General features: G+C 41.3%; 2 pseudogenes; one reads left to right on the forward strand and one right to left on the reverse strand.

Moving 5' to 3' along the window:
- On the forward strand, positions 5398–5748 carry LOC102190880 (annotated as a pseudogene).
- The window catches only part of LOC102191140, a 29577-nt pseudogene continuing 23463 nt past the window's right edge, over positions 19491–25604 (reverse strand).

Below are 25604 nucleotides of genomic sequence, written 5' to 3' on the forward strand. Positions count from 1 at the left end.
ATGACAAAATTCCGGATGGAGTAGTTGTCTTTCAAAAAAAAAAAAAATGCCTTTTTAAAATTAATGACATCAATTGTCAACCATCTTTTCTTTATGGCAACAGATAGGGAAGCTCTCAACGTTTGTCACTGAATTCACTGGAAAATGTAATCAATCTTATTCACAGCTTTATTTACAGTAATCACTGAATTTTGTGACTTCTTTTAGTTGTGATTAGCATGACCACACAATTTATCTCCAAGCCAAGATATTCCTGAATCTGAAAGGGGCTTTATCAGTACTTAAGATGGAATAACATGAATTAACTGAGCCATATGGTCCCTGTAATTATGAAGAAAACGTCAAATGATTTTACCATAGCGTTCTACTTGATGTTTTCACAGTGTTTTCAAACTCATTTGCATTTATCACTACCAGAGAGTTAAAAGGTAAAATTCTGAGAGTCAAACAAGAGTTTGCAAAATTTCATCCCACTGAGAGTTAAAATTTCATCCCACTGAGAGTTAAAAGTTAAAATTCTGAGAGTCAAACAAGAGTTTGCAGAATTTCATCTCATACATTATCTGTGTGTTGATGATAAATACATCATCGCTAAAAAGGAAGGCCATGTGAAGATCTCTAACCCGGAAGACCAATTAACTACCTAAATGAATTAGCATTCTGTTTACACTTCAAGTCCTGAAGGCTAATTACTATTTAAATAAGGCCTTCTTTCTTAATTACAGCTGTTAGCATGTGAAAGTTTGAGGGAGGCCTGCCTTCCTATCTGAAATACAGACTTGAAGATGTCCAGTCACTAATGGCAGATAATAAAGGCAGAATCTTAGGTAAATAACTTTGGAAATTAAAGTGGATACAAAATGATCATTTATAAATGTGCCAGTTTTTCTTTTCTGCCTCCTATAATCTTCACCATTCTGTTACACTGCACTTGCGTGCACATTACCAAACAGCAGCCAGGCTAGATTCTTGAAAAGTAGAATTTCTTACTGGCAGCTTGATATTCACCACAATCCCAGACACAGAACAAAAAGCTAAATAAATCCTTTTTTTAACTGAATATATAGAACTGATACTAGAGCTCAGGCTCCCTAGATTTCTCTTTTCAGCACCTTTATTTTTCTGCCGTGGGGTCTCCTTACAAACATAGGTAGTTTATTCAGTCAATGAGATATTTACTCTGTATTAGTAAAGCCCGAAACTAGGCACAGAAACAAATGCCAAGTAGCCTTTGTCAGTCCAGTTCAGTCGCTCAGTCATATCTGACTCTGTGACCCCATGGACTGCAGCACGCCAGGCTTCCCTGTCCATCACCCACTCCCAGACCTTACTCAAACTCATGTCCACTGAGTCAGTAATGCCATCCAACCATCTCATGCTCTGTTGTCCCCTTCTCCTCCTACCTTCAATCTTTCCCAGCATCAGGGTCTTTTCCAATGAGTCAATTCTTCACAGCCTTTGTAGAATAAAGGTATCATGTGATTTTCAGAGGGGGGAGTTTCTTCTCTAATCTGTAATCAGAGGAAAGTACCCTGCTTGACCCAAAGAATTCTAAGGATCAATATGATATGAATATTTTTGAGCCAGTCCATACTTTATTAATTTTTTGAGAACTAGAGATAAAACAATTTGTGTTAGTAGTTATTACCATAATTTAGTTGATAAACACAAGCCAAGAAAAATAAGCAAACCTGTAAGCAAATTAATCTGTAAAGACCCAGGCCCCTCCCCCAATCCAAAGCAATGCTTTCCAGAATGAGAGAAAAAAAGTAATAAAGTGAGCTTCTCCAGTCTACTTTATCTCACAATTTATGATCCTTCTTTTAATTATCATTTTTTCCTATCACATTGGTTTTTTTATTCTTTTCAGAACATTCAAAATTACTTAATATTCTCTGCACATATAATTGTCTCATGTATATCTCTTATGTTATCTTTCATCTTGAAAGATACCAAACCATTCTTCAAAACGCTGCCTGGGATGTATTCTACTTGGTTTGCATTAAGCATTCTTATCTGTGGCATGACCTCACTTCAAAGTCATTGGTTAAGCAAATTATCCAAGCTGTTGATGATCTTGTCTGTCAGTCAATTCCATTTGATCTGAACTTCACACCACAATCATGCAGTTACCCTCCTAAATATTCTGAGTTTCCTATCAGATATTTTAAGTAGGAAAGTCCTCCAACTTTTTTTGTTTTGTCTTTTTAGCTCTCACAAGAGCTGCCCTACTTATCCATATTCTTCTGATCAGTTACATTAACTCCTCCTACAATAGGAAAGTTGATATTTGGCTTTCTTTTACTGAGCCCTATTTGTAACTCAGATCCATTTTGATTGGATAAATGTTCAGAAACCTCATCTTTTGAAATCAGAGTTGCAGAAGTTGGTGACACTTTTCTAACACAAAAGAGAAGTGTTGACACTGTTAAATCCTCTTTTTCAGGACTTAGAGCTGTATTTTGAAAGAATTGTTACATGAGGCCATACGCAGAAAAAAACTTCTTTATGTGCAACTATTAAATTAGCCATTAGGGGAGCTTGCTATAGACCAAGAAGAAACACTCAATCCTACACATTCCCCCACGAAATTTCTGCTACTTTTCCTTCCAGCTCTCAAGCTGCCAGGAGTCCAGAAGGGAACCAAATGCCATTTGTACTAGTTGCTCTTATAGTTTCCATGTAACTTTGTGAGACTCATCATCTCTGAACATGAAAATACAATGCCAAGAGTTTCAGAGCCAATGATTTCTGTTTCAAACATAAGTTCCATTTTGATGATAACAGGCAAAAGCTTAGGGTGAAAAAATACTTTTGTTTGTCATAATAAAACTTAAAAATAAAACTATAATTAAACAAATCAAGTAAAAATCATTTCTTTATATTTTTTAAATTGAGGTACAGTTGATTCACAATGTTTCAGGTATACAGCAAAGTGATTCAACCGTATGCACATATATGTGCATCTATATATTCTTTTCCAGATTCTTTTCCATTTTAGCTTATTATAAGATATTGAATATAATCCCCTGTGCTATACAGTCGGTCCTTATTGTTTTACATACAGTAATGTGTATACTAGTATGTATACTGTATATAGTGTGCATACTATATACTATATATGTATAGTAGACCCATTTCATATATAGTAGTGTGTATCTATTTATCCCTCTCCCCACCCCTCTTTCCCTTTGGATAACCATAGTTCGTTTTCTGTGTCTCTGAGTCTCTTCTGCTTTGTAAATAAGTTAATTTGTGTCATTCTTTTAGATTCCACATATTAGTGATATCACGTGGTATGTTTCTTTCTCTGTCTGATTTATTTCACTTAGTAAGATAATCTCTAGGTCTGTCCATCTTGCTATAAATGGCATTATTTCATTCTTTTTTACGGCTGTGCAATATTTATTGTACATATATACCACATCTTCTTTGTCCATTCATCTGTCAATGGACATTTATGTGGCTTCCTTGTCTTGGCTACCATAAATACTGCTTCTAAGAACATTGGGGTGCATATATCTTTCCTATTAATGTTTTTGTCTTTTCTGGATACATGCCCGGGAATGGGATTGCTGGATCCCACTGGTAACTCTATTTTAATTTTTCAGGGACCCTCCATATTGTTCTCCCTAGCAAACCAAGTAAACTTTTAACATTAGAAATAAAACACAGACTTGAGAATCATAAACACACTACACCAGAATTTCACAAAAATCTCTAAAGTGTTAACAGGGAGGACATAAAAGTAATTGTTTACTTACTATTTTATGTTTTCCTAATTTGACTTTGGCATAACAGAGATATTTTATAATGTCATTGTACATCAAATAGAAATATAAATCCAAGTGCTCAGACTATAATTAAGCAGCTTTGATGAACTTTGAGTTCATTAAAGAAGTTTGCTCTTTCATTACATACACTTGCGCACCAAAGAGGAAAATTTCTTCTAGTTGTAACCTATCAGAATATTTAAATTCTTCAGCCTCTGCTATTCAACACATCCAGATTTTCACTAAACGCACGTTTATGCCTTCCATTCGGGATCCTTTTTGAGGATCTGTAACAGGACCTTATTCCTTAATTTTCCACAACCAGGCCTTGTATTCAGAAATACTGTAGTCATCGGGGATGGAGGAAAGGTAGAAAGAAAAGGAACATATTAGAAAAGCAGGAAGTGTTTCCGTCTACTTCAGCATCAAAAGGGAAAGGATGAAAATTAATACCAATCAGTGTTTTCCTGGAGGGAATCAGATGATTCCATAGGATTTTAAGAGCACTCCCAAAGGTCTAATTGAACAGGAAAACTCACACTTGCTGCCAAAAAGTCAGCAAAATGGTTGTTAAACCCACAACCAGCTCGCAAATGCCAGCAACAATAATTGTTTTACAGTAATCATTTGACAGTACGCATGCAACTCTGGGGGGAAAAAAGAACCTCCCAGATAAAATCTCTTTTTCCATTTGAGTTCCATGTAAGTTTTGCTTTGAGTTACAAAGGAATGGGGTTGTATTTGTTCATTTTTCATTCCCTTCTCCTGGGTTTAGTCCCAGTGAAAGAGCTGTGGGGTGGGAGTGGGGGCTGATTCCAGAAGATTAAGGAACCTCAGTTTAAGGGCCAACAGAAAGCCCTTTGCTGGTCGAGCTTGTGATGCCTGGCTCCTAGAAAATCCTTGGTGCTGGCAGGAAAGAAACAAAGGGAGGACCCGCATAGAAAGGCCTCACCTCTGTCCTGCTTCAAATGTCCACTGTGGACGCCAGCCAGGTGGAGCAAGAGATAAGAACAGGAGAAATACGATGCTGGCCTCATCTGCGAGGACCCAGGCAACATGGTCAGGAGGCCAGGTTTGCCGTCTACATCACTTCTGCTTCCAAGGCCACCTCCTCCCGCTGTGTGCTCATGTCCTGTGGTTAAAATAAACTCATCTCTACTAAGGTGCTGGCCCAGGATGGTCTTATTCTTAGAGAATCCATATCTTGAAGGGAAATTCTTTGAGATCCTAATTGACTTAATCACCCCAGTCCTGAAGCAGTCTATAAGCCACCCTGTCACCTTGAGCAAGCCAGCTTCTCTGGGCTTATGTATTGAAGATTTACGTCTAAAGGAATTTTGGGAATCCTTCTAGCTTCTAAATTCTCTTTTCTCGGACTTCCCTGTGGCCCAGTGGTGAAAATTCCACCTTCCCATGCAGGGAACCCAGCTTTGATCCCTGGTCTGGGAACTAAGATCCCACTTGCCATGGGGCAACTAAACCCATGCACCACAACAGAGATGCTTCCACGCCACAGTGAAGAGCCAACACAGAAGAAGAGGTGAGAGGGACCCCTGGACCGACCAATGCCCGCGTGCCCCTGCATGCCCGGGCGCAGCGTCTGCGTCCCGCCCCCATCACCGCCATGCCCAAGAGAAAGGTTGAAAGTAATGCTACAGGAGATTAAAGTCAAGGTCAAAGACGAACCACAGAGAAGATCTGCAAGGTTATCTGCTAAACCCGTTCCTCCAAAGCCAGAACCCAAGCCTGCAAAGGCCCCTGCAAAGAAGGGAGAGAAGGGACCCAAAGGGAAAAAGAGGAAAGCTGATGCTCACAGGGATGAGAATAACCCTGCAGAAGGGGAGTTGATAAAACAGACCAGGCACAGAAAGCTGAAGGTGCTGGAGATGCCAAGTGGAGTGTGTGCATTTTTGTTAACTGTGTACTTCCGGTGACTGAACAGCTGGAAATACTATTTTTTTATGAAGTTTTATAAAAATGCAGAATTTTTTAAGCTATGTTGTTAGCACAAAGAATACTTCATTGTTGTTTTGGGGGTTGGTGGGGGGGTAAGGATACATGTCACTAATGGAGCATCTCCAAAGCTGGGTTGACATGGAGGGAGAAACATCTTTCCCGTCTAGCTTTGAGAGACTTCTTGATTCCCAGGAAGGAGGGATTCCCTGATGTTGACACACATTAGCCACCTCGGCACAAACGCCTTGTGATATGGAAAAGCTAAAGTTAGCTTTTATGTCCTCTTCTCCCTCTCTACTTCAGCATAGACTTGACTCCCCTAACCCCAGAGACCTGTCAGAACCTGACCTCCCCCTCCCCAAAATTGGTTGCCAGTATGTCAGGCAATTTGGACTTTCCAGTGTCAGCACTGAGACGGCATTCCTCGAAAGAGCAGCGGTTCCTTTTTTTAGACTGTGGCTCCTCGGATGGATACCTCCCCCATTCGCATTCCCGTTTCCTGAAAGGCAGGGTCAGCTTGTGAAAAGCTGTTCAACAACATGCAAAATGTAAACTGTCAGCCCTCACTCTAAACTTTTCCTATTCAGAGCACCGCACAAAGACTTCACTGGGTTTTATAGTGGCTTTCTGATTTTGGTGGTCCATTGAAAAAGGGAGTTTGAAAGTTGTATACTGTTAATGATTGCCCATGTCCTGCCTGAAATACCATGATTGTTTATGAAAAGTATCTTTAATAGAGCTAGATACAGTTTGGCTTGGGGAAAAAAAGGCCCAGTGCAGACAAATTTTTTTTTTAATTTTGTTTAAATCATCAAAATTCTCTTTCCTAATACTGCAATATCAATTAGCTGGGCAGATGAGAGGGAGGGCAGTTTGGCATGAGGAACCTGACGCCCTGTTTCCTGGCTTCTATAAATCTGGACAACTCATCGTGATTGTGTAAGCTGACTTGCTGACACTGAGTTTCAGAATAAGATACGGAGTAGCGATAAGAGGAGAAACGGAGGAGATTCAGTACTCTGTACATTGTTTATAGATTTTAACTCGGAGTGGAGATAGAAAAGTGAAAGACGAGAGAGAAAAAGTTGGCTTAAAACTCAACATTCAGAAAACTAAGATCATGGCATCTGGTCACATCACTTCATGGCAAATAGATGGGGAAAAGTGGAAACAATGAGAGACTATCTTTGGGGCTCCAAAATCACTGGAGATGGTGACTGCAGTCATGAAATTAAAAGAGGCTTGCTCCTTGGAAGAAAAGCTATGACCAGCCTAGACAGCATATTAAAAAGCAGAGACATTATTTTGACAACAAAGGTCCGTCTAGTCAAGGCTATGGTTTTTCCAGTAGTCATGCATGGATGTGAGAGTTGGACTATAAGAGCTGAGCGCCAAAGAATTGATGCTTTTCTGTGGTGGTGGAGAAGACTCTTGAGAGTCCCTTGGATTGCTAGGAGATCCAACCAGTCCATCCTAAAGGAAATCAGTGCTGAATATTCATTGGAAGGACTGATGCTGAAGCTGAAACTCCAATACTTTAGCAACCTGATGCGAAGAACTGACTTGATAGAAAAGACCCTGATGCTGGGAAATATTGAAGGCAGGAGGAGAAAGGGATGACAGAGGAGGAGATGGTTGGATGGCATCACTGACTCAATGGACACGAGTTTGAGTAAGCTCCGGGAATTGGTGATGGACAGGGAAGCCTGGGGTGCTGCAGTCCATGGGGTCACAGAGTCAGATATAACTGAGCAACTGAACTGACTGACTGGAGATATGCCATTTGTCAGGATGAAGTTTGTGAGAAGCTATCAATAATGTAATGATACAAATCATGCTTTTCTTGTTAAACCTAGGGTCTCACTTGTGCCAGTATTAAAATAAAATAAATATTAAATGCACAGAAAAGTACTTACTACTATCAGATGCTCACTCTGGCCTCAACTTGAGGGTCTGGCTCCCCATGAAATAAATGTCACCTGGTGTGAAGGGAGGTACCCCAGTTTCATTTAGGACCCAAACTACTGACTTACTTCTTGCCCATTCACCCTATCTTCTTCCCAGCCCAGGAGGTCCCACAGGCAAACACTGTTTGAATTATGATTTCAATGGGTTGTTGCTTTTTTTTTTTTTTTACAATTCCTATTCTATTTAATTCTGTGGCTCTTGTTTCTTTTTCTTTCTCCCTCTCAGATGAAAACATATCCACACAATAACCTCTAATTAAATTACTGTTTTATAAAATGTAAAAATCCAAAAATCAGTGGTTTGGTTTTTTCAGAAAAAAAGTGACGTACTGGAAGTTTCTAGAACTAGCTCTGACCACATCCCTTCACCAAGTAATGATTCATGAAATCATTCCATCTCTCTGGGGTCAGAATCAAACCCTCTACAAAGTCTCTCCCAGCTCTGGGTCATCATGAATTTAACCATTGCAACACTGTATAACGTTATTTAAAAACAAACCTAAGTACTACATCTGAGGATTGCTTCATCTCATTCAAAGGAACCCTGGATCCAACTATGGCTTTATTCAGCACTTGTTTTTTTTGTTTGTTTGTTTTTCTCCCCTCAAGGAACCATCTGACCTGAGTGAGAAGTCAGGGATTTTTTGGGGGGAGGCGGGGAACTATGCCAAGTCTTGGTTACTCTGCCCGGGTTTTCTCTAGCTGCGGTGCATGGGATTTTCGTTGTGATGGCTTCTCTTGCTGTGGAGCACGGGCTCTAGGCATGCACGCTTCAGCAGTTGTGGCTCATGGGCTCTAGAGCTCAAGCTCAGCAGTTGTGGCACACGGGCTTGGGGCTCCGTGGCATGTGGGATCTCAGTTCCCTGACCAGGATTCCAACTGGTGTCCCCTGCATTACGAGGCAGATTCTTAACTACTGGACCACCTGGGGAGCCCCCCACCCTTAATATTGTTCTTCATTTTGCTCTCAGAGCTTCCCAGGTGACGAAAATAGTAAGGAACCCGCCTGCCAATGCAGGAGAGGTCAGAGGTGCAGTTTCGATTCCTGGATCGGGAAGACCCCCTGCAAGAGGGCACGGCCCCGCACTCCAGAATTCTTGTCTGAAAAATCCCACGGACAGAGGAGCCTGGAGGGCTACAGTCCATAGGGTTGCAAAGAGTTGGACACAACTGAAGTGACTTAGCATGCATGCATATGTAAACTAGTATGTTTTTCTGAAACAACTAGCTTCCATCCTTCTCTACAATTAGAAATGTCTCAGATTTTCAAGACAGTAAACTCCCACCAATACAGGGGGAGAAAAACTGCTTCTTTTGTTCCCCTTCTCCTCAGCACCTATCAGTAGCTTCTTCTATCTGGGGCAAGATCTAGGAGTAGGGATGAAATCTTCACATAAATGATAAGGTCTGAAATTTGATCATCTTTTATTTGTTTTTCTCCTTCTGATGGCACTTGTTTCTGCCATTATTTGTTGTAAAAGTGGGAAGAATTCAAAGAATGGTGCTATTTTCAGTTACTAATTAATCTACTAAGAAACTTAAGAGCATTCTTCCCTTCTGAGAAAAGGAGGCCTTATACAGCTGACAAGGGTCTTTTATCTTTAAAGGTCCAAAGGCTAAATCATTGTCCATCTCCAATAGAGCTGCTGTACTTTTAAAGACTCACTAAAGGCTTCCCATGGAAGACTGCCCAAAGGGGAAGTCCAGTCACAGAGAAAAGTTAAGCTTGATGAATTCCAAATTTATCATTTCAAGTCATTAAGAGATAAGCCCTGGAACGGTCGCCGCACATGGGCCACAAAGGGGTGCCTCTCATCTGTTCCAATCAAATATACAAATATTATAGCCACATAGCCAGAGAATCACCCATGTTTCTCTATGTGTTATTTACATCCTCTGAGCAACCATACACAATCTCTCACCAGGTTTCTAAGCTAAAGTGTTGCTGACCACAATTTTAAATTGTCATCTCATGGTACAGCATTTATGGTTAGACAAGTTTATGTGGGTTCCATGTAGGAGTTATGTTTCCATAGACTTTATTTTTTTAATTAATTTATTTTGGGCTGTACTGGGTCTTTGCAGCCTTTCTCTAGTTGTGGCAATCAGGGGCTACTCTCTTGTTGTAGAGCACAACCTCTTGACATTCAGATTTCAGTAGTTGGGGCGCACAGGTTTAGTTCCTCCGAGGCATGGCATATGTGATCTTCCCAGACCAGGGATCAAACCTGTGTCCCCTGCACTGACAGGCGGATTCTTATCCACCTGTTTAATACAAATATGGAGTAATATAAACACCCTTAAATTCATCAACTAATTCCAGAAATGAAAAAAAAAAAAATCTCGGGTATTTTCATCTGTGGAACCCTAGACAGTGTTGACAGCATAGTAACAAAACAGCCAAAACAGCAAGAAAAAGGTAAAGTTCAGAAAACCTAAATTTTCAATGATTTTTTTTGTCTAAAAATGATAGTAATAAACAATTTTTTAAAACCAACAGCTGCAAAATAAGGCATAACAAGGCATAACAAGGCATTATATACTGACAATGTATATTTTAAATGGCATAATTCATTGTGGAATAGCTCTGTAACATTTAATTTGCTTAATTTGCTTTTCAATGTATCTAAGTAATTATGGTGGTTTTTAAAAAATGTACAAATTCTTAATATTACCCCTTTAAATGGTAGACCCTAATTCCCCCTCCTTGAGTGAGTGACTCTCTTCTAACAGAATAAGGCAGAGGTGACGATGTGTTATTTTAAGACCATGGCACTTTAAGGACATGTGGCTTCTGCTTCTTCCTCTTGGATCAGCCTCACTGGGGGAAGTCAGCCTCCGTTTTGCAATGATTCCCAAGCCCTGCAGAGGGTCCACATGGTCAGGAATTGAGGCGGCCTGCAGTCAAAGACCAGCACCAATTTGCGAGCCCTGGGAGCTTCCTTGGATAGCTTCATGTCCAGTTCACCTTCAGATAACTCCAGCCTTGGTCAACATCTTTATCATGACCTCATGAGAGACCCTGGGCTGAACCATTACCTAAGCTAGTCCTGGATCCTGACTCATGGAAAGAGGGTAAGATAACCTCTAAATTAAGCAGCTAAATTTAGGGTTACGCTCTGTAGCAATAGATAACTAATACAGAATATTTGAACCATTTCTACATAGACTTCTTTCACATATACGGTATGTTACTATCTCAAACATTATTTATTTGCCCGTTGTCAAACCCCTCTCAACAGAATATAAGCTGCATGAAAGCAGAAATTTTCTATTTTGTGCTGTCCATTTACAGTGAAAAACAGTGCATGGCACAGAGTGGGTCCTCAATAGATATTTCTTGAGTGCACAGTTCATTTGATGAATTTGTCATAATCTCTATCCGATGAAGAGTGCAGGATTAAAAAAAAATGTTTTCAACTGCTGTTTCATCAGTAGTAAACTTAACTGTGAGCTTCCCAATTTAGTTTGGGAAGGTGGTGCAGTGGTAAAGAATCCGCTTGCCAATGAAGCAGACGCAGGAGACGTGAGTTCGATCCCTGGGTCAGGAAGATCCCCTGGAGGAGGGCATGGCAACCCACTCCAGCGTTCTTGTCTGGAAAATTACATGGACAGAAGAGCCTTGCGAGGTACAGCCCATGGGGTCTCAAAGAGTCAGACACGACTGAGAAACAGAACACACACACAAACACACTAAATAAATATCAGCAAAGGTGCTAAATGGTAACAATACTTATACTAAATATGGAATAACCTTTCTAATGTTCAGATAATTTTTATTTTATAGGCATAATATCTGTGAAGTTTATCTGTTGACAAAAGGAACAGGCTCAACTGGAGATAAATTCTATAATCTTTCCACATAATGTTAACCAACAAATAAGTATGAGAAGAGAGTTTAATAAAGAAACAAACGAAAACCAAAATAGTAACACACATGCACACCACACCCTAGAATCCAGTGTGGGAGAATGGGCTAAAAGTTCTCTAAGTCATGTGATTAACTCTATTGATAACTTGAAAAGGCTGAGAGGCTGTAACATGAGTGCAATGTGGTAAGTCTTCTCAGAACCAAAATAAATAGTACAGTGTTCATTTTCAACAATTACAAAGCAGCTGCTTTCCTGAGTTTACTACAGACTCAGATAGGTCCATTGGTTTTCTCCATTTCAACAGCTTTCCTATTTGCATCTAAAGACCCATCTAGTCAATCTAATTATTTTCCACTTGTGTCCAGCTAAATCTTTCTCTATTAAATTAACTCTTTATTAAAGTTGTATAATTTCTCTGTGCTCTTCCATGGCACTCATTGTGCCATGTTACTTTTTTTTATACTCGGTAGACATAAAAGAGATGCTTAGTAAATGACTATGCTATATTTTTACTCTTCAGGTCTAAGACAGCTTTAAAAAGTCTGTGCTTTATCTTGTCATTAATTCATGAAGGAGGTGAGTATCTACCACCAGCCCCTACTGCTCCAAGTAATTTATTAAATGAAATAAGATTTTTTTTAATTAAATAATCTTTTCTAAGAGGAAATTAAACCCATTCCCTGAAATGTCACTGTAATAGACGGGATTATCACACTAGTCTTCTGTTAGGCAATTGCAGAAATTGCATATTGATTAATTCAATTTCCTGACTGAATTATGTAACAGAAATGGAAATTATGGAAGCTTGGCAATATCAAAAATACATAAACACCACTCCAGTATTCTTACTTGGTAAATCCCATGGACAGAGGAGCCTGGTGGGCTACTGTCCATAGGGTTGCAAAGAGTCAGACATGACTAAAGCGACTTAGCAAGCAGCAAAATGCAAATATAAGTATCTAGAAATCCTCTTTAAGATAAATAAGTAACATATAGTCATCGGTTTTTAGGTAATCTGGTATTGGCAAAAAGACATGGATTAGCAGTCTGAGGACTGGTATGTCCAAGTACACGAGTGACTGGGCTCTGTCACTAATTAGCTGTGGAATCTCTCTGCCTTAATTGACAAATAGGAATCTATCATAAGAGAACCACCCTAATGATTAAATGCTAAAGGTGCTTCATAAACCATAAAGCACTGCACAAACATCAGTCTCTTGCTCCAGAGCCTACCATGAGACCTGACACAGAGCTGGAATTCAAAATTCACAGAGCTAAATGAGTAACTGATGAGCTGTGTGATCTCAGACAACAAAAATCTCTTCTCTGCTTCCTCCTGCTCCTCCTTTGATATCACTGTCACCCTTGTTCACTGGACTACAGTCATACTGTCCTTTTTCCTGTCTTCCTAAACAGCAACCTGACTGCTGCCTCAGGGCCTTTGCACCTGCTGTTTCCTCTGCCTGGATCACTCTTCCCCAGCTCTTTGCGTGGCCATCCCATTCTCATCAGTCAGGTCTTAAGCCAAATGTCGTTTCTTCAGAAGCTTTCTCTTACCACCCTGACTCATGTTCCTCTCCTGTCATTCACCCAATATATATTCCTGTTTTATTTTCTCTACCTGTTGACTTATTACACTCTCCTTCATAGAATGAAAGACACTCTATTCGAGAGAAAAAAAAAATACATAAACATTTCAGGAGAAAACTTTAATGCCGGGTCTTGTATGAGTTGTTTGAGCTAAAACCAAATTGTCTTACACATCTTGAAATAAACAATCTTAGAAAATAAAGAGAAAGAGAACAAACAGAGAAAAATGGTAGCACACAAGTCAATTAGTTACATAAAAAGTAACTAAATAATGAGATTTCTGCTTTAATAGAAAAATAACAGAATTTCTGCTTTAATAGAAAAATAATTATCTCTATTAATTATTGGTGCCAGAGGAAATAACTAAAATAATTTTATGATCTTGTGTTGGGAAGAAGAGGGGGTGAGCTGAGGGGTGTGTAGGTAACCAGAGTGGTTCCTGGACGGGTCTGGTCAGGAGACAACCACATCTCTCTGTTGGTCAATTAGTTTGGAAATGCAGACACCAATAAACATCATGAGCCAGGTGGAAACAGCTCTCAAATAATCACAATATTAAGGGGAAGGAAAATAATGGTAAAGACAGAATAAGATGATAAAATGCAACATCACAAGTAATCTGATGTATGAACACTACTATCTATACATAGCTCATGGACAGAGGAACCTGGTGGGTTAGTGCCCATGGGGTCGCAAAAAGCTGGACACAACTGAACGGGCACACACACACACACACACACACACACAGCCATAAAATAGATAACTAACAAGGACCCATTGCATAGCACAGAGAACTCTACTCAATACTCTGTAATGACCTATATGGAAAAAGACTCTTTAAAAGAGTGGATGTATGTATATGTATAGCTGATTCACTTTGCTTTACAGTAGAAACTGACACATTGTAAACCAACTATACTCCAATAATATATTTTTTTAAAGTAACCCGAACTTGGCCTCCTCGCTTTCCTCCCCCACCCCATGAGTGCTGTCTTTCTCCCTCATCATCCACATTCCCAGATGGTACCACTCAGCCTCCCGTGTGCCAGGCCCTGTGTTGGCTTGGGCACCCAGCAGTCAACCAAACAAACAAAAATCTCTGTATTCTTGGGGCTTGCTCTTTAATGTGGAGGAAACAAACTAGATATAATACATAGGAAAAAATATGTCTATATAGGATAATTCAATGTTATTTTTTCACATTAAACAAATACCTTTCAATGAAATTTTTAAATGGGGTGCAGGGGAAATCTGTGATATTGACCTACATAATTACCCTTGCCACAGAATTATCCTTCCCAAAGAACTAAGAACTTCAATATCTGTGTCCCAGCCATCCTCATCATGGGGTGAGGGCTGCTCCCCGGGTAGTGTTAGTTCCTTGGCACAGAGCAGGCTCCTTTAGCCAGAGAGAACCTGCCAGCCGAGGGAGGTAGATGCTGGCGGGAGCTCATAGACCCAGCTTGTGCTGGAATGGCAAAGGCCAGAGGAAAAGGTGGGGCAGAGTTTGGTACAGTTTATAATTACATATTGGAGAAGGAAATGGCAATCCACTCCAGTACTCTTGCCTGGAAAATCCCATGGACAGAGAAGCCTAGTAGGCTACAGTTTGCGGGGTCACAAAGAGTCAGACATGACTGAGTGACTTCACTTTATAATTACATATGCTACATTACAGAGTGCATTGCTCATGGGCACATTACCAACTGGGCCCCTGTGGTCTTCCTCTGTATAGGTCTGGGACCTTCCTCTGCTAAGAGGACCTGGCCACATGGAACCTATAGACCCTTCTGGGCCATGCTCCATGGAATCCCAGGATTTCTGTCTGGTAAGGATAAATCATGTCCTTCAAACAAAAAGCAAGATGGAAGTCCTAATCCCCAGCACCACAGAATGTGCCCTCATTCGGAGACTGTATTTACAAAGATGAGTTAAAATGATGTCATTAGATATTTGCATGTTTGTTTTATTTGTTTGGCTGTGCTGTGTGGCATGCAGGATCTTAGTTCCCTTACCAGGGACTGAGCCCATGCCCTTGCAATGGAAGCACCAAGTCTTAGCTACCAGGGAAATACCAAAATGACATCCTTAGACTGGACTCTACACTAATACGACTGGTGCTCTTATTTAAAAAAAAAAAAAAAAAAACACAGGAAATTTGAGTACAGAAGCAAACCCAAGTAGAGCAGAGATGATGCAAAGACACCCAGGGACAAGACGGCCATCTACAAGCCAGGAGGAGGGGCCTCCCAACCCTCAGAAGGAACCAATTTTGCCAACATCTTGACTCAGACTCCCAGCCTCCAGAACTACGAGGCAAAAAGTTTGTGTTGTTTGAGCCACCCAGTACCCAACGTACCCAAATGGTCCTTTGTTATACAGCCTTTTAGTTTAGGAAAATGTGTGAAAGTCACTCAGTTGTGTCCGACTCTTTGCAACCCCATGGGCTATATATTCCATGGAATTCTCCAAGCCAGAATACTGGAGTGGGTAGCCTTTCCCTTCTCCAGGGGATCTTCCCAACCCAGAGATTAAACCCAGGTCTCCCACATTGCAGGCGGATTCTTTACCAGCTGAGCCACAAGGGAAGCCCTTAGGAAAATAATACCGCCCCAATAGACCCAAGTCTGCGGCCAGTGCCTGTGCAAAGCTCTTCCTCGAGTCCATCTTCCCAAGTGTGGAGAGGTTGCCAGCATGCTCCATCAAGTTCTAAGGTGGGCTATGTGCAGGGGGTGGAGATAAAGTTTGGGTATCCACACGCTCACAGCATTAGCCTGTAGATGACAGTGAAACAAAGCCAACCCTCAGAGATTCCCGGAGCAATTAGATTTCAGCTCTTTGTTTTTTTTTTCAAGGGATCTAATCACAAAACTAGATTCAAATAACAATTCTGTTCTCAATATTAATTATTATATATAATTTAAGAGCAATGGACAAGGGCAGAAACCATAATAGAAGCACTTAGGCTAAATAGGATCTGTTGTGGGTTGAAACGTGTCTGCCTAAAAGATACATTGAAGTCCTAACCCCTGGCACCTTGAATGTGACTTTACTTGGGAACTGGGTCTTTGCAGATGTCATCAAGTTAAGATGAGGTCATTAGGGCGGGCTCTAATTCAATATGACTGTTGTCCTTTTAAGGTAAGAAGACACAGAGAGACGGAGACATACACCAGGAAGAAGATCATGTAACAATGGAGCTGGAGGTTGGAGTGACACAGACAGAAGCCAAGGGACTCAAGGGCTGCTGGCAAACGTCAGAAGCTAGAAGAAGCAAGGAAGGATTCTCCCCTGCAGGTTTCAGAGAGAGCATGGCCCTGCCAGCACGTTGATTTCAGACTTCTAGCTTAAGAGTAAAGTAAGGCAATAACTTTCTATTTTAAGCCACTCAACGGTTGTGGTGGTTTAGTCATTAAGTCGTATCTGACTTTTTGCAACCCTATGGACTGTAGCCTGGCAGGCTCCTCTGTCCATGGCATTTCCCAGGCAGGAATGCTGGAGTGGGTTGCCATTTCCTTCTCCAGGGGATCTTCCCAACCCAGGAACTGAACCCAGTCTCCTACATTGCAGGCAGATTCTTTACCCATTGAGCTAGTACTTCGTACTTTTGTTTCAGCAGCCCTGTAAACTAACAGAAGAATCTTTCGTGGGTCATCATTTTACCTAATAGGAAATGGCCAACCAGCAAAATGAAAAAAATTGCCAGAGTTCCCACAACACAAGCAAGACTAGAACCCAGAGAGTTTCTGACTCTTTTTCTAGTCTTGTATGAACTTCTTGCCTCCAATTCAAGCATAAGAATTCATTCATTCACTCACTTCACAAATATTTATTAAGCACCTACCAAGTGACAGCCATTAATATAGACAAGGACATGCACTGGTCCAGAAAAAAAAATTTTTTTCCCATGCCGTGTGTATAAGCGCTCTGGAAAATAGATGATGACTAATACAGATAATCAGTTCAGTTCAGTTCAGTTGCTCAGTAGTGTTCAACTCTTTGCGACCCCATGAATCGCAGCATGCCAGGCCTCCCTGTCCATCACCAGCTCCTGGAGTTCACTCAGACTCACGTCCATCGAGTCAGTGATGCCATCCGGCCATCTCATCCTCGGTCGTCCCCTTCTCCTCCTGCCTCCAATCCCTCCCAGCATCAGAGTCTTTTCCAATGAGTCAACTCTTCACATGAGGTGGCCAAAGTACTGGAGCTTCAGCTTTAGCATCATTCCTTCCAAAGAACACCCAGGGCTGATCTCCTTTAGAATGGACTGGTTGGATCTCCTTGCAGTGCAAGGGACTCTCAAGAGTCTTCTCCAACACCACAGTTCAAAAGCATCAATTCTTCAGTACTCAGCTTTCTTCACAGTCCAACTCTCACATCCATACATGACCACTGGAAAAACCTAGCCTTGACTAGACAGACCTTTGTTGGCAAAGTAATGTCTCTACTTTTGAATATACTATCTAGGTTGGTCGTAACTTTCCTTCCAAGGAGTAAGCGTCTTTTAATTTCATGGCTGCAGTCACCATCTGCAGTGATTCTGGAGCCCCCAAAAATAAAATCTGACACTGTTTCCACTGTTTCCCCATCTATTTCCCATGAAGTGATGGGACCAGATGCCATGATCTTTATTTTCTGAATGTTGAGCTTTAAGCCAACTTTTTCACTCTCCACTTTCACTTTCATCAAGAGACTTTTTAGTTCCTCTTCACTTTCTGCCATAAGGGTGGTGTCATCTGCATATCTGAGGTTATGGATATTTCTCCCAGCAATCTTGATTCCAGCTTGTGCTTCTTCCAGCCCAGCGTTTCTCATGATGTACTCTGCATATAAGTTAAATAAGCAGGGTGAAAATATACAAACTTCAGTTCAGTTCAGTCACTCAGTCGTGTCCAACTCTTTGCGACCCCATGAATCGCAGCACACCAGGCCTCCCTGTCCATCACTAACTCCCAGAGTTCACTCAGACTCACATCCATCGAGTCAGTGATGCCATCCAGCCATCTCATCCTCGGTCGTCCCCTTCTCCTCCTGCCCCCAATCCCTCCCAGCATCAAAGTCTTCTCCAATGAGTCAACTCTTCGCACGAGGTGGCCAAAGTACTGGAGTTTCAGCTTTAGCATCATTCCTTCCAAAGAAATTCCAGGGTTGATCTCCTTCAGAATGGACTGGTTGGATCTCCTTGCAGTCCAAGGGACTCTCAAGAGTCTTCTCCAACACCACAGTTCAAAAGCATCAATGCTTCGGTGCTCAGCCTTCTTCACAGTCCAACTCTCACATCCATACATGACCACTGGAAAAACCATAGCCTTGAGTAGACAGACCTTAGTCGGCAAAGTAATGTCTCTGCTTTTGAATATGCTATCTAGGTTGGTCGTAACTTTTCTTCCAAGGAGTAAGTGTCTTTTAATTTCATGGCTGCAGTCACCATCTGCAGTGATTTTGGAGCCCCCAAAAATAAAGTCTGACACTGTTTCCACTGTTTCCCCATCTATTTCCCATGGAGTGATGGGACCGGATGCCATGATCTTCATTTTCTTAATGTTGAGCTTAAAGCCAACTTTTTCACTCTCCACTTTCACTTTCATCAAGAGACTTTTTAGTTCCTCTTCACTTTCTGCCCTAAGGGTGGTGTCATCTGCATATCTGAGGTGATTGATATTTCTCCCAGCAATCTTGATTCCAGCTTGTGTTTCTTCCAGTCCAGCGTTTCTCATGATGTACTCTGCATAGAAGTTAAATAAGCAGGGTGACAATATACAGCCTTGATGTACTCCTTTTCCTATTTGGAACCAGTCTGTTGTTCCATGTCCAGTTCTAACTGTTGCTTCCTGGCCTGCATACAGATTTCTCAAGAGGCAGGTCAGGTGGTCTGGTATTCCCATCTCTTTCAGAATTTTCCACAGTTTATTGTGACCCACACAGTCAAAGTCTTTGGCATAGTCAATAAAGCAGAAATAGATGTTTTTCTGGAACTCTCTTCTTTTTTTGATGATCCAGCAGATGTTGGCAATTTGATCTCTGGTTCCTCTGCCTTTTCTAAAACCAGCTTGAATATCTGGACGTTCACAGTTCACATATTGCTGAAGCCTGGCTTGGAGAATTTTGAGCATTACTTTACCAGCATGTGAGATGAGTGCAATTACGCGGTAGTTTGAGCATTCTTTGGCGTTGCCTTTCTTTGGGATTGGAATGAAAACTGACCTTTTCCAGTCCTGTGGCCACTGCTGAGTTTTCCAAATTTGCTGGCATATTGAGTGCAGCACTTTCTTTCTTTTTTTTTAACGTCCTAAATTGTTTATTAGGTAAGAACTTTACAAACATCACCTACATTAGCAGTAGCGGCGGAGCTGGAGAGTATTGCGCGTTCTCCACGCTGCACGACGACAGCCACCCACAGTGTGGTGGCACCTGTGGCCCTTGCCCAGGCCGCGGCTCTTTGTGCCCGCAGATGCCAGCCCCCGCTTCTCCCTGCGCTTGTGGGCTGGTTTGGTGATCCACTGGGTGTCAGGGTTTCTTCGGATAGTTTTATGGAATGGATCAATCAGGATAACCTCAAAGAATCTGTACATAGAATCTTCACCAACCCAGTAGGAATTCAGGACCCTCAGGGCCCCACAGTGGCGGCCAGGGTGCTCTTCTGCAACCGACTGCAGGCTTCGAGCAAACTTGAGCTGATTGACACCATGGTGGACAGGCTTGCCGTAGGTGGCACCCTTAGGAACTGGGCGTTTGCAGCCCCCGCGGCACACACGGATCCGGCATATGACATAGCCTTGTTTGGCCTTCTAACCCAGTCTGCGCGCCTTGTCGAGCCGGGTGGGGCACGGGGCGCGGTGCAGCGCCGAGAGCTGGCGGTACTGTCAGCAGCGCACCCGCAGCAGGAAGCGCATCACATCCGACTGCTTCTTCCTCCACAGCTCCTGGATGTACTCATGAGCGCCCTTGTCGGCTCACCCTGATGGCTGCCGCCTGACGGAAAGGAATGAATCTTTTGAGTGCAGCACTTTCACAGCATCATCTTTCAAGATTTGAAATAGCTCAACTGGAATTCCATCACCTTCACTAGCTTTGTTCGTAGTGATGCTTTCTAAGGCCCACTTGACTTCACATTCCAGGAATGCAAAATTAGGAAGTCAAGAAACACCTGGAGTAACAGGCAAATTTGGCCTTGGAATGCGGAATGAAGCAGGGCAAAGGCTAATAGAGTTTTGCCAAGAAAATGCATTGCTCATAGCAAACACCCTCTGCCCACAATACAAGACTCTACACATGGACATCACCAGATGGTCAACACCAAAATCAGATTGATTATATTCTTTGCAGCCAAAGATGGAGAAGCTCTATACAGTCAACAGAACCAAGACCAGGAGCTGACTGTGGCTCAGATCATGAACTCCTTATTGCCAAATTCAGACTCAAATTGAACAAAGTAGGGAAAACCACTAGACCATTCAGGTATGACCTCAATCAAATCTCTTATGATTATACAGTGGAAGTGAGAAATAGATTTAAGGGACTAGATTTAAGGGGCCTGATGAACTATGGACTGAGGTTCCTGACGTTGTGCAGGAGACAGGGATCAAGACCATCCCCATGGAAAAGAAATGCAAAAAAGCAAAATGGCTTTCTGGGGAGGCCTTACAATTAGCTGTGAAAGAAGAGAAGCGAAAAGCAAAGGAGAAAAGGAAAGATATAAGCATCTGAATGCAGAGTTCCAAAGAATAGCAAGAAAGACTTCCTCAGTGATCAATGCAAAGAAATAGAGGAAAACAACAGAATAGGAAAGACTAGAGATCTCTTTAAGAAAATTAGAGATACCAAGGGAATATTTCATGCAAAGATTGGCTCAATAAAGGACAGAAATGGTATGGACCTAACAGAAGTAGAAGATATTAAGAAGAGGTTGCAAGAATACACAGAAGAACTGCACAAAAAAGATCTTCAAGACCAAGATAATCACAACGGTGTGATCACTCAATATGGGTAATAATCATAATAAAAAAATAATTACAAGAAAATGTAGCAAATATATATACAAATTCAGTATTCTGGTAAGGGAAACAAAAATGAAAGAATGAAAGCAAAAAATTAACAATAATAAAATAGTTTCACAAAATGAAAAAATTGAAGAAGGATATTAAGTCCAATATTCTTGCACCCATTTTGCTGAAAATTAAGTTAGACTAAACTGTTATAAATTTACAATGACAAGACCAGCAGTCTTCAACAGGAAGTGATTTTCACCCCCAGAGGACATTTGGTAAAACCTGGAGATACTTGTGATCATCGTGGCCAAGGGGGTGCCATGGCACCCGGCAGGTTGGACCAAGGGAGCTGCTGAACACCTGACAATGCTCAGAACAGCCCCCGGCAACATTGAATTAGTTATCCACTCAAAATGTCAGTGGTGCTCAGGCTGAGAAACTGAACTACACTAAAATAAAGGCTATATTTCTCATTTCATACTTAATAAATCCTTCTGTCTTCCCAATAATTTCATAGCTATTATTTTATACATGTATCTGGACTGGGTGAACTCACAACAGTTGCTACCAAGATTCTGGCAAACTCTAATAAGCAGCACCCTTTATAGGGTGCTGTCTCAACCAAAGCCATCTCTGCTAGGGAACACCATGTATTTCACTTGTATCAGGAATCTGCTTCTCACATAAATCTGTGCATTATTCAGATAGGCATGGTCAGATTTGTTAGGCACCAAGAACTAGCAGATGAAGCTTAGACACTTGTGAAGTGACCATCAAGGAGCCAACCCAAAAACATGGATGTGAAGAATGCAGAAAATAATCATATAGATATTAGGTTAAGTAAGAGTGCATTAATGCAGTACAGGAATGAACATACACGGAGGGACTTCCCTGGTGGTCCAGTGGTTAAGAATCCACCTTGCAATGCAAGGAGGCAAGTTCAACCCCTGGTTAGGGAACTAAGATCCCACATGCTGCGGAGCAACTAAGCTTGGGCACTGCAACTACTGAGCCTGCTCGCCACAACTAGAGAGTTTGTGCATCACAACAAAGATTCTGCATGCTGCAACTAAGACCCAATGCAGCCGAATAAATATATAAATTTATATATTTATATATATATATATATATATATACACCGAATCAAAATCAGAGGAGCGGGAACTTACAAATTTAGCCTAGTTGAGCAGAATAATCAGGAAATTAAAAGTTTACTAAAAATAGATGGCTCCAAATCCCATACAGGAATGACAGGGCAGAATGAAGCACAATCAAGCATAGCACAGGCAAAAGGCAAGTTCAGACTGCTTGCCTGAGAGCTAGAGATTCTGCCTCAGAGTTAAGCAACCCTGGACTGAAGAGCCAGGCCCAGCTTAAGTGTGACCAAGGACAGGAGTGAAACATAAGGTGTATGGTTATGCATGAACAATATTAAGCATAAAGATAAGAAGATGTAGTCAAAACCGATAGAATAATCTAGAATTTTTTAAGCAATTATTTATTTATTTATTTTTGTTTTTGTCTGTGCTGGGTCTTTCTTGCTGGGTAGGCTTTTCTCTAGTTGCAGTGAGTGGGGGCTACTTTCTAGTTGCAGTGTGAGGGCTTCTCTTATTGTGGAGCATGGGATCCAGGGCTCATGGGCTCAGTAGTTGCAGTTCAAGAGCTCCAGAGCACAAATTCAATAGGTGTGACACCCAGGCTTGGCCGCTCTGCAGCACGCCGGATTTTCTTGGACCTGGGATCGAACCCTAGCTTCCCACATTGACAGATAGATTCTTTACCACTGAGCCACCAGGGAAGCCCAATCTAGACTTTTTAACAAGTCTTCAATGAGCTGATCATGTATTGTCTAATGAAACTTCAGAATCACCCAATAAAAGGAAAATTAAATAATGCTTAGTAACTTTCCCAAAATAAGCCTTTGATTCATAAAGTGATGATGATGATGATTAGCAATATGTAAAACAAATGCTTCGATGGGCCAAGAATAAGATATTATTTTTACTTTCTCATTTAATACAGTAGTCTTATGATGTGGATACTATCAGTAACTTCAACTTGCAGGTTAAAAAACTTGGTAAGAAACAGGTCAAGTAATTAGGTCTAAGTTGTGTGGACTTCCTGGTAGCTCAGACGGTTAAGAATCTGCCTGTAATACAGGAGATCAAGGTTTGATCCCTGGGTTAGGAAGATCCCCTGGAGAAGGAGATGATGGCAACCCACTCCAGTATTCTTGCTTGGAAAATCCCATAGACAGAGGAGCCTGGTGAGCTACTGTCCATGGGGTCGCAAAGAGTCGGATGTGGCTGAGCAACTAACACTTTCACTTTCACACTCTGTGTGGGTAATAAATGGCAGACTAAGGTTCTAAATTGAAGGAGATCAAAACAGTCAATCCTAAAGGAAATCAGTCCTGAATATTCATTGCAAGGACTGATGCTGAAGCTGACACTCCAATATTTTGGCCACCTGTTGCAAAGAACTGACTCATTGGAAAAGACCATGATTCTGGGAAAGATTGAAGGCAGGAGGAGAAGGGGATGACAGAGGATAAGATGGTTGGGTGGCATCACTGACTCTATGAACATGAGTTTGGGCAAGCTCTGGGAGCTGGTGAAGGACAGGGAAGCCTGGCGTGCTGCAATCCATGGGGCTGCAAATAGTGGGACATGACTGAGTGACTGGACTGAACTGAACTGAAGGTTCTAAATTAAATCTTTCTGATTCTAAAGGTTTTGTTGTTTTTTCCTTTTGTTATTAGTTACATCTTTTAATTGAGAAACTATTACATGCAACTGGTTAAAAAATGGTGGGAACTTCCCTGGTGGGCCAGTGGTAAAAAGTCTGCTTTCACTGCAGGGGGCACAGATTCAATCCCTGGTCAGGGAACAAAGATCCCCGCCGCACCCCCCATGCCTCATGGCATGGACAAAAAAAAATTTTAATAAAAAATAAATCATGAACCATAAATGGGAGGATTGTGTGTGTGTGTGTGTGTGCGTGCGTGTGCACGCACGTGCACGCACACACACACTCAGTCATGTTCAACTCTTTGAAACCTCATGGACTGTAGCCGGCCAGGATGCTCTGCCCATGGAATTTCCCTAGCAAGAATATTGGAGCATGTCACCATTTCCTACTGCAGGGGATTTTCCTGACCTAGGGACTGAACTTGTGTCTCCGTGGATTCTTCACCACTGTGTCACCTGGGAAGTCCATAAATGGGAGGTAATCATTCTTTTCTACTCTAAGATTCTGTTCCCTAGTCATCACACCAAAAATAAGCACTATTCCTAGCTTTTTATATATTCTTCTAGAAAGTCTATAAAAGTATCTCTTCCTCACTCTTTATTTTTAACACAAAGGGAAGCACACAGTGCTCTGCACCTTATAAAGCAATTTTTCTTAACCATTGTATTATGTTGTTTACTGCCAAGCATTAGGATCTTCTGATAGCATGTAAAAGATGAAATTCACCAAAAAAAAAAAAAAAAAAGGAAATCTCAAATGCAGTCATGGAAAGGTACCCTACAAGCACACCTGTGGATAGCTAACATTTTGGAGGGGTTTTTTACGGAAACTGTACCTATTAGAAATAGCCTCTTAGGTTCTTCTAAGCCTTATCATGGTGGTTGAGTGTAGCTGTTATCAGAGTGTGGTTTGGAGGCTATCATGGTCCCAAGACTCTCCTGGTGTTCCATAAAGTCAAACCATTTTCATAATAAAACAAAGTTATTTGGGCTTTTTGCAGTAGAATTTTCCAGAGGCTACATGATGTGTGATATTGCAACAAATCAAAGCAGAAGCAGAATCAGCTATGAGAAGAACTGTCTTCTTTCTTTAATTTATTTATTTTTAATTGAAGGATAATTGCTTTACAGTATCAACTGCCTTCTATTAAAGCAGATAGTGAAGTCATTTGCCAGAATGTAAAACAATGCCATTCTCACAAATTCTTTTGGTCTGGTATATTTTTTTATTAAAAAATAATGTTGCTTCACTTAACATTATCATCACTACTTTAAATGAATTATAAACAAATATATCACAATTTTCTCAGTTTTAATTTCCATTATGGGTAAACATTGGTGATCTTCCTGACTTCCCTGGTGGTCCAGTGGCTAAAATTCCTTGCTCGCAATGCAGGGAGTCTGGGTTCAATCACTGGTTGGGAAAATAGATTTCATATGCCACAACAAAGACTGAAGATTCTGTGTGCTGCAACTAAGACATAGCATAACCGAATAAATAAATAAAAATATTAATAAACTTATTTTTTAATTAGTAATTCAGTCACAGTCGTGTCCAACTCTTTGCGACCCCCATGAATCGCAGTATGCCAGGCCTCCCTGTCCATCACCAACTCCCGGAGTTCACTCAAACTCACATCCATCAGGTCGGTGATGCCATCCAGCCATCTCATCCTCTGTCGTCCCCTTCTCCTCCTGCCCCCAATCC

This window comes from Capra hircus, chromosome 9 (assembly GCF_001704415.2).
Source record: "Capra hircus breed San Clemente chromosome 9, ASM170441v1, whole genome shotgun sequence".
Lineage (NCBI taxonomy): Eukaryota > Metazoa > Chordata > Mammalia > Artiodactyla > Bovidae > Capra > Capra hircus.